Consider the following 10,220-nt stretch of genomic DNA (forward strand, 5'->3'; position numbering starts at 1 on the left):
CATGTTTGATGCTTAGTTTAATGGTTATGTTTTTGTAAATTACATGTAATTGTGTGGAAAAACTAAGCTGTTTGTTTATTTTTGACTTAATAAGTTGTTAATCATCTAGGCAACTATATATAGTTGTTTTATTTATTTATTTATTTAGGGTTTGTTTGATAGTTGTTGATAGGCTGTAAAAGACTGAATCAGATATTTTTAGTTTTGGCATCAAACAGTCTAAATCTGACCATGTTAAACATAGTTTCTTATTAGACTTAGTAAAAAACATATCAGAAAGCCAATTAAACTACGAAGAATGAATGATGCGACTTAGGGGCTATTTGTTTATTTTTGACTTAATATGATTCGTTTCAATATTGGTTGATTCATCTTTTCTTTTGTAATTATTTCCTTCTATTACTAGTTTATTCATCTTCAGTTTTGGTTAGATTTGTTGGATTTTTTGCATTTGTTCCTTTTATCTCTGGCAATTAGCTTTTATTTTTTGCTTTATGGGAATTGGCTTCAATCCCTTCATGTCTATATATATATATATATATATATATATATATATATATATATATATATATATATATATATATATATATATATATATATATGGTTTTGCAAATGATTTAATTTAATAAAGTTTTGCTTTTTTCACACTTGTCATGTTTATTTGTGATTAAAGCTTCGTAAATTGTTATGGATTTAATCTGTAATCATAGGTTGTGAAAAAGAAATAGTTTATTAGGGTTTTATTATCCTCGATTGGTTTATCTTCATTGTTTTCTATTAATTTTTACCTCATTATTTACATTAATGCTATTGTGAATGAAGTATGTAGGTTGTTAGCTGCCATTAACATAACTTGTTAAAAGGCTCTCCACAAGTAGTTGGTTAAAGACGATATATTTAGTAATTGATGTACAAGATATACTCATAAAAGTTCCATGAGATTGAAATCATATTTGATTTGGGTCCACATTAATGCACAAGCAATTTGCCAATTTGGTTACACCTTACATGTGACTTCTTCATTGTCGACTTCTATATTTTTGTTCTTATTAGGTTAAAATTTTAACTTTTTTTTCATTCAACATATATGTTCAACAATTTTACCAAACAAATATTAAAATATTCAAGACATCTTAATGGTTCAATAATAAATTATTCACTTTCTACCAAACAAACTCTTAGTGAATAAGAGAATAGTGAATAAGAGAATAAAACGAAACAGCTAATTGACAAATATTGTACATTTTTTTGTCTCAATAAACGTAAATTTATTTTTTTGGCAAGTGTTTATGAAAAGTTGTAATTTTATTTCTAAACTGATGACATTTATTTTTGTTCATGATATGAATATCCTTGAGGCAAAAAGATTCCATTTATTTTTGTTAACTTTCATTGGATGGTTTGGAAATTATTTGCAAATGAAGCTATATCATTGTTGGTACCTTTATACTTTGATAACCATAACAATAGACATAGGCATATAAATATACCATGTTAATAAACGTAAAATTATTTTTTTGGCAAGTGTTTTATGAAAAGTTGTAATTTTATTTCTAAACTGATGACATTTATTTTTGTTCATGATATGAATATCCTTGAGGCAAACAGATTCCATTTATTTTTGTTAATTTTCATTTTGGAAATTATTTGCAAATGAAGTTATATCATTTTTGGTAACTTTATTCTATTGATACTTTGATAGCCATAGCAATAGACGTGGGCATATAAATATACAATGTTAACATGATTCTTTTACAATAAATTATTTTGAATCGGGATAACTTCCAAAATAAATAAAATATTTCATGCTTTATAGGCAATCGAGAAGTACTGTGTTTTTTTAATACAAATAATAGTATATGATAAAAAAAAAACATATCTTGCTCTTAAAAAAACAATATTTTCTGTTTTGTTCCATGAAAGCGAAGGTTCCTTTCTTATCGACATTTCTTTGCGAATACATCTATTCACAATTTCACATAGTACTGATTAGTGATTATTACAAAATAATTATAGATATGATTGTGGGTTTAGGTTTTCTTAAAACTTCCTTTACAAAGAGCCAAAGAGGTATTTGGATATTTGATACATTACAATTAAAAGCATTATATGAGATGTAATATTTATCCAATAAGTAGTGTTTTGATCCAATCAACTACCAGCATGGCTACATGAGATGATTTGGTCGTATGTGACATCGTGACGTCATCTTCAGTCCGCTGTGCTTTTCTATACTTGAATAACCGTCGGCGCCATCGACATATAAATTGAACAAAGATGTTTAAATTCAAGAAGTAATGATATATTTTTATTTTATCTGATTGTAATATTATATTTTTATTTTTCTAATACTATATCATAGTTTTAGTTTTTCATACTAAAAAAATATATTTATTATGTAGTTTATAAGCAATTAAATATGATATGCCTTTATCACTCATATAAAAAGTATATTTATAATGTAGTTTATAATCAATTAAATATGATGTACCTTTATCACTCATTATTATATATATATATTATTATTATATATATATATTAAAGTTGTGAAAAGTTTTAACAGTAAACCTGAGACATTTTGGTCAATTTTGGTCCCTTAAATTACATTTCCGGTACCTCTATTTTTGTTTGTGTGTCACTTTCTTATATATATTCCTGGGGTTACCACATTTCTACCTTCCAGGACCTTCTACATCCAGTTCCTTCTACATCCAGTATCGGCTCTCTCTCTCTCTCTCTCTCTCTCTCTCTCTCTCTCTCTCTCTCCATGGATGCCCTGCGTTTTGTACCGCTTCTTATTCTCTTCCGATTAAAAATCCCTAAAACCACCCCACCGCCATAGACTCTATTCCCGATTTTCCTCACCGACTCCATCCATCTCTCGATTCTTCTTCTGTATTTTCAATTCCATCCAAAACTCAAACGCTCCAATATAGGAATATCTTCAGCCATCCGCTATATTTATCTGTATAACCCACCGCCCATACACACTTGTCTCGATGCTTCCCACCGCCTCTAGAAAACCCTCACCCACTTAAAACCAGTCTTGGGAACGATATAGCCACAGGTCGGCGACGAATGGATCGACAACTCCTTCCATCATCTTCACCAGGTCTATGGTTCTTCTACTTCACGCAACCGTCCGGTTGCACGACTTTTTCTCTCTCCTTTAATCCTCTTCTTCTGCAATTCCGATCCTCACCCGACGCTTTATTACAAAATACAATGACCGCATCTGGTGTTTCTCTTTATTTTTATGTATTCCTTCGTTTTGGGGTACGATTCCGTCGCCCTACAGAGAAATCGAAGCAAAATTAGTTCAGCAATTGAAATGGGTCGGTTCTCTTTGCTTTTGATCGATCGTGGTTGAACCTGGAAACCTCCCGTGAAGAACCCTAAATTCGTCAATTTTGCCCTGCTCCTTCTCTATTCGATTACGCCCCCAATCAATGATGATTCTATTGAAGACGAGTACAATTTGTTTGAAGCGTCCAATTTTTATTTTAGGGTTTTCCAATTCTTTCGGTACAGGTAATAATTTATGTGTCATTTTCCTCCATTTTTGTTTTTTCTTGATGCTTACATTGACATTTTCACTGTATCCCTTCGTTTGAACAAAGAAACGTATCCCTAACAGAATTTGTCCATAAAAGAAAGAATGAAAGATGAGGAAGAACAGAAAAAGAGGAGACGATATCGGAAAAATTGATGTTTATGCTGACCAATCGCCGTTCTTGACGCTGATTGCCATCGCTTGGAGCTTTCAACGGTAACAAAAATAATTCTTACCTGCGTCTTGCTCATATGTCCAAATTACCTTCTGGTAAGTATGCACTTTAACGTTTCTGTTTCCCTTCTAAACCCATAGTGCAGGTGAGGCATGTGCAACCTGAAATCGATGCTAGAAGATCACAATGACCAAATGCAGGTGAGTTAAGTGGACTATTTACTATATCCACGTTTACCATTCACGAGAAACAACTATCTTCATATTTTGTGGGAATCAAAATAATCAAGGTAATTAAGCTATTTTTTAGCACATGTGATTTTGGATTTCTTGCCCAATTCCATTTCTATCCCAAATCCCACATCGAAGTCACTTTAAAATCACCATTTTGAACAAGTTCTTTAATTGGGGTTTCTTTCTGGAATTCATAAACATTTTTTGTTTACTTGAGCTAAGTTCAAAGCTAGCTTTTGTTGTTTCTGGGTTTTAGGAATTTCGAATGTCTTCATCTTTTACCAAGCTTTTTATTGACAATGTAGAAGAACTTTTCCCTGTTTCGTTTCATTTACTATTAGTGTATTGGTCGGACGTTGCTCGGAACGAGTATTGAAAGTCAAATCAAAAGGATCGACACCATACCTTGAATATAGTAAGGTAATGATTTATTCATATTTTGATCATCAGTGATTGAGGTTAACATAATTTTCATGCTTTCATTTTTATCCATCTTCATTTCTCTGTTATTTTACTTATTATGGCACGCAAGGTTCTAAAGTTATATAGAAATTTGCCTATTTATAATGCATCAGGTTGCCAGGATGAGAGAATCCTTGAGTCATCGAATTTATTTAGGAGTATGTTTATTTTCATGGTTTTTTATGCAGTACAATATAAAGGAAGGCATTGTAGATCTTAATAATGACATCTGGTTGCTAATTTTCGTATGTTTACACCAACTTTTTTCTGGTTCTGATTTGTGAATGTATTGATTACCTCCATTTTTTGCAGGCAGACATACAAAATCGAGTGACCCATAACTCGATCACTAACTTTTTTAACCACAAATATGCACGTTTGCTATCCCAATGGACACTGATCTAACAAACACAACTGTAAGTCTAGCAATTTTGAATTATACCTTTATGCCCATTTTCTTCATAACTTTCTTCTTTCTTATTGCAGGTTTATATCGACAATCTTGACCTTGGTGTTGCAGAGGAGGGATTGAGGTCGATTTTCTTGCAATTTGGTCAAATAGTTTATGTCAAAATTCTTGCTGCAAAAGGATGCAGGTTTGTTCAGTTTGTCAACAGGTAAGTCTTAAATTTGTCAAAAAAAAAACTTTATACATGAAAAAACTGTAAAAAGTTAATTACTAATTTCCTGTACGACATCTGCTGAAGAAGCAATTCAAAGGATGGATGGAAGTCAAATTGGTCTAACTGTAGTCCACCTTTCTTGGTGAAAAAGCACATCTGCTAAACATGTGAACATTAATTATGATATGCGACAAACACACTTTTCAGATTTATTTTATTTTGTATTTTTTAGTTGATTATCAGTGAGTAGGTTATTGGTGTTTTAAATAAAGAAAGCTGAAATCGGGTGTTTTTGCTCATCTTCGGTCAAATTTATGGAGCAAAAGCATGAAGTTCATCAAAGGGGGTTAGTTGCTTTAACTTTTCCTCTTTTTTTTTGTTTACATGTTGTCTTTTTCCATTCAAATATACGGTTAGTAATAGTTGAAATCTAGAGTCTATTGGAAGCTATGAAAACCGCTGGTAGGTGGTACAAGCGACATAATAGTATGAGAAAAAAGTATAGTTTTGACTACCATTCAACGGTTTAGTAAATATATAAAATGTTTTTATCCATTCAATTTCTTACTTTAGTGAGTTCTTAATGTATTTTTCTTAACTATATTTAAAATGTATAAGAGATGAAATTATCAGTGAAACATATATCCAATTATGAACTTACACAGAGTACTCTTCTTTAAAATAGTAAAAATCAAGTTGTTCAGAAATGATTTTATAGTTTTAGGACCATATTGCCCCTGCCCGTTGTTTTTATATTAATAAAATTTAATTCTTATAGTTTTAGGGTCAGTATGACCCTGCACACCGTTTTTACATTTAAAAAAAATTCAATTTTTATAGTGTTAGGACGATATTGCCCCTGAACACTTTTTTTATATTAATAAAAATCAATTTTTGTAGTTTTAGAACTATATTGCCCCTGAACAGTGTTTTAATATTAAAAAAAACAATTTTTACATTTTTAGGACGATATTGCCCCTGCACACTTTTTATATTTATAAAATTAACCTGATTAATTTGATACAATTTTTTTTTGGAAGAAAACATTTCAAACTCCGGAATTATGGATTTCATTTCGATTTCATATCAGTTAAATGGAACAGTTATGGATGGCTCTCATTCATATTTGTCGTTTAATTTTTGGAGTATCCAAATTTGTGGATTAATATAAGAATTCAATTTTATGACCATTTTTTTGTAGGGATATGAGTTGTTACATCAAATGCAGCCTTACATCGAAGAAGTTTTTATTACTGAAAATTTGGAACTTAGTGTTAAACTCTCATGGAGTAATGTGAAATCAAGGGTATGCACAATCAAGGTACAATATGATATAAGAAGCTCCAGTGGAAATGCCATACAGGCACGTTCTCGACATATTCCAAATAATGTAGGAGAACATGAGTGCAGCAACATACATCTACAAAAAAATCATTGAAGACCACCGAACACCATAAGGAACCACACTGTTCCTACTCTTTTGTAATCGAATGCCCTGTAACGATCTATTAATGAATCGATATCTTTTTATCGTCATCTCTTTATACATTTATCTACCCCAAAAACAAAAAAGGATATGGATTGTTTTGGCTGACTTTTCGACCCAATATCATACGACCATATCAACTACCCCTGCCCCCCGCGAAGCGGGAGTTACCACTCTAGTTTAAAAAAATCAAATACATACATACATACAGGGCACACCAATCAGTTGTGGGCCTTAAATGTTGGTATCCACCAAACAAAATTATTTTCTAATTTTAGTGTTTTTTTAGCTAATCATCTCTAATAAATAAAAGTTTTTTTTTTTTTTTGTTTTTTTTTGTTTTATTACTTGTCATTTTATCAAAAGCTTTTGGCACATATCATTATATGAGATTTTACAATTATTTAAATTTCACATGTCATTATGTGGTATCTTTAATTTTTTTTATTAATCAATAATCAAAATCAATTCTACTAATTAATGAGTCGGCTATTATATATGTAAAATATTCATTCTATTTAAATGTTTATTAATTTACAAATATATTTGAATTCAAATGGATGCTCTAATGACACAATTAATGTCGTGTATTTGATGATATATTTGAATTAAAAACATACTTTCAATTTTTTGGATTTTTAATTTGAATTCTAACAAATTTATTATTTATTCAAAATTTATAAATAAATATGTGTGTATAATACATCTCTATCTCTACCCTAATAAATGAAAAAGAACACCATCTTCAAAGAAGGATTTGAAAATTTTGATTCATAACAACTATTTACAATATGTCAATAATTTTTTTTTAGAGTAAATTACACGAATGGTCCCTATGGTTTGGATAATTTGCGTGCTTGGTCCCTAACTTATTTTTTTAACTCGGGAGGTCCCTACTATTTGTTTTTGTTACGCGTTTGGTATCTACTCTTTGTTTTTGTTACGCACTTGGTCAATGTGTTACCTAAAAAGGCTATTATTTAAATAGAGAAAAATGGTGGGGTAGGTAAGGTAATGTGAGAGAAGTGGGGTTGGAGGTGTGTTTATTTAAATAAATTAAAAAATTAAGGGAAAAATAGTATTTTTAAGTAAGACAGGGACCAAACGCGTAACAAAAACAAACAGTAGGGACCTTCCGAGTTAAAAATATAAGTTAGGGACCAAACGTGCATAATACCCTAAACCATAGGGACCATTCGTGTAATTTACTCTTTTTTTTATTAGTATACATTCAATAACTGCTTATTCATCATTTCGTTTGTATTTATTTCGAAAGTTAATTTAAAAAATATTTAATGTTTACATCTTAATTTTCAACATCATTATTTAAAATATGTCAGTAGTTTTTTATTAATATAGATTAAATTACTTACTTATTCATTATATCGTTCGCATTTATGTAAAAGTATTTTTTTTTATATTTAATATTTATACATTGATATTAAACTTTTATTTTTAATAAACCCGTGTAGTACACGTGTGTCTCACACCTACTTGATTATAGAAGTTTATCAATCAAATAAGTTATTTTAACATGTTATATGTTATAAGATGGATAGAGTTCATCATTTTCATCATTCTCATGTTGTTAACTTGAATCGAACCCTGAGTCCCTGACGGTTTGACAATAGAGGACATGCCTAGACCAACTTAGCAAAACAACTTTTATGTATATGCTTGAATAAATTGATATATATTAAATATTAACTACATAATTTGGCTAAAATTAGGCCCTATTTTTTTTGTGTGTGTGTGTGTGGGGGGGGGGGGGGGGGGGGGGAGGGGAATGTGTGGTCGAACCCCCTTAGGGACGATCCTGATACAACTTAATAACACCACAATAGAAATGTTAAAGACTTTCTCGTGAAATTCTTTTCGACATATTCAAGTATTCAAACATATATGTTGTGATCTAGTATGCTGGTTGCCATATTGTAGATGTGTATTTCTGTAAAACTTCTTTGAAACTTTGCATCCCACTTTGTCTCAAAACCCTTGCATGCCATGGAAAATGTAGGACTACGACCTATACAACCTCTCATACACTCGTATTAATGGTTGTGTAGCTATACATATTCATACGAGCATGAGTTTTTTTTATTCTTCCTATTTTCATTTATCCAAGTCCCATAATCACATATAAAGTCACTATGGACACTTTCAATGATTTATGAGGGACATAAAACATAGAAACCTTGTTAATTTTTTATCCTTTATATATAACTATTTACTTTTATATCATCTATTATAATATTTTTGACTAATAGTATATTAAAGCATTCAAAACATAATAGAATGAACGATTTTAAAGCATGTACCTAAGTTTTTTTTTTAAACAAGCTGAAAGAAATGTCTCTTCAAGATTAGCATTGGTGTATAGTATGTATGTCTGGACGAATAGGCAGGGCGGATGCAAGATTTCGTAGTAGGTTTTGCCGTCTTGCCGGTGACACATTTTTTTTACGTAGTGGCATAATATTAGAAAAAAACAACAAATTCAAAAAAATTTACACTGCGTCCGGCAAATGAGATAACGTGGTGCTTGAAGACTTGTATCGGCAAATGAGATAACGTGGTGCTTGAAGACTTGTATGTGTTGCATTAAAGATGTGCAAATGATAGATTCAGATGTGAAGGGGTATAAAGTGTAAATGTTGAGAAACTTTTGGACTACAACTCACTTTGCTTGAACTAATCATATTGTACGAGTCAACGGCCCGAAGTATATATAGTGTAGGGTTGGGAGATACGACCATTTTTTGTGTGTGTTAAGATCTCTCTCAGGTTCTTCTATCGTACAAGCTATCTTTGTTCATAGATCTAGGGTGTCTGATTTGTTTATAAGTTTGTTGTTTAATTTTGTATTAGATTATAGATTTTGTTTGTGAGATAATTCGTGTTATTGTAGTGAGCGATAGTTTTCCAATAATAAATGTTTGAAGGCTTTATGTTTCTTAACAAAACTAAAGTTACACTTTGATTATTGATTTAGTTAAATTAAACATTTACCTCTTATTGCTTTTATATATATATATATATATATATATATATATATATATATATATATATATATATATATATATATATAGGGAAGAGTTATTTGGAAAACAAAAAAACCCTAAAAATCATAAAAATGCATAAAAAAAAATACCTAGACATTACAAAACTTTTTTTTGAATTTTTTTATCAAAAAATCGCAGCCTTTTTGATAATTTCGCTGAAAAAAAAAATAAAAAATCATTTTTTTTTCAAAAACATTTTCAGCGATTTTATGTTAAAAGCTGCGATTTTTTGATAAAAAAATTCAAAAAAAAGTTTTGTGATCTCTAAGTATTTTTTTATGCATTTTTATGATTTTTAGGGTTTTTTTGTTTTCCATAGAACCTAAACATATATATATATAGCTAGGTTCAGGTATTCAAAGTAATTATTGTGTTATTGTATGCATAAATGTGGGCCAATCAAATATTAAAATAAAAATAAATAATTAAATAAATAAATAAGGGTAAATAGGTAATTTGATAATTAGTTTCCACAAATAATATCTTATAATTATGGTAACCATTGACTTCAGCTACATAGGTTTTCTCCATCCATCGTCGGCTTTTTAAAACCACCACATATTCGATCCCAACACCATTACTGCCGAGGTTGAAGGGCACATCCGATAGCCCCCAGCCATCGGAGC

At 30.4% G+C, this 10,220-nt stretch overlaps 1 long non-coding RNA gene across 1 annotated transcript; it reads left to right on the forward strand.

Annotated features, from left to right (window-relative positions):
* Positions 1 to 3,640: 3,640 nt before the first annotated feature.
* LOC145112327 (uncharacterized) lies at positions 3,641 to 4,748 on the forward strand. The gene is made up of 3 exons (XR_013710504.1): positions 3,641 to 3,769; positions 3,874 to 3,928; positions 4,736 to 4,748. It is a non-coding gene; the product is annotated as an uncharacterized LOC145112327 (long non-coding RNA).
* Positions 4,749 to 10,220: the final 5,472 nt, after the last annotated feature.

Source organism: Lactuca virosa, chromosome 5 (genome assembly GCF_052849685.1).
Source record: "Lactuca virosa cultivar CGN04683 chromosome 5, Lactuca_virosa_CGN04683_v6, whole genome shotgun sequence".
NCBI lineage: Eukaryota > Viridiplantae > Streptophyta > Magnoliopsida > Asterales > Asteraceae > Lactuca > Lactuca virosa.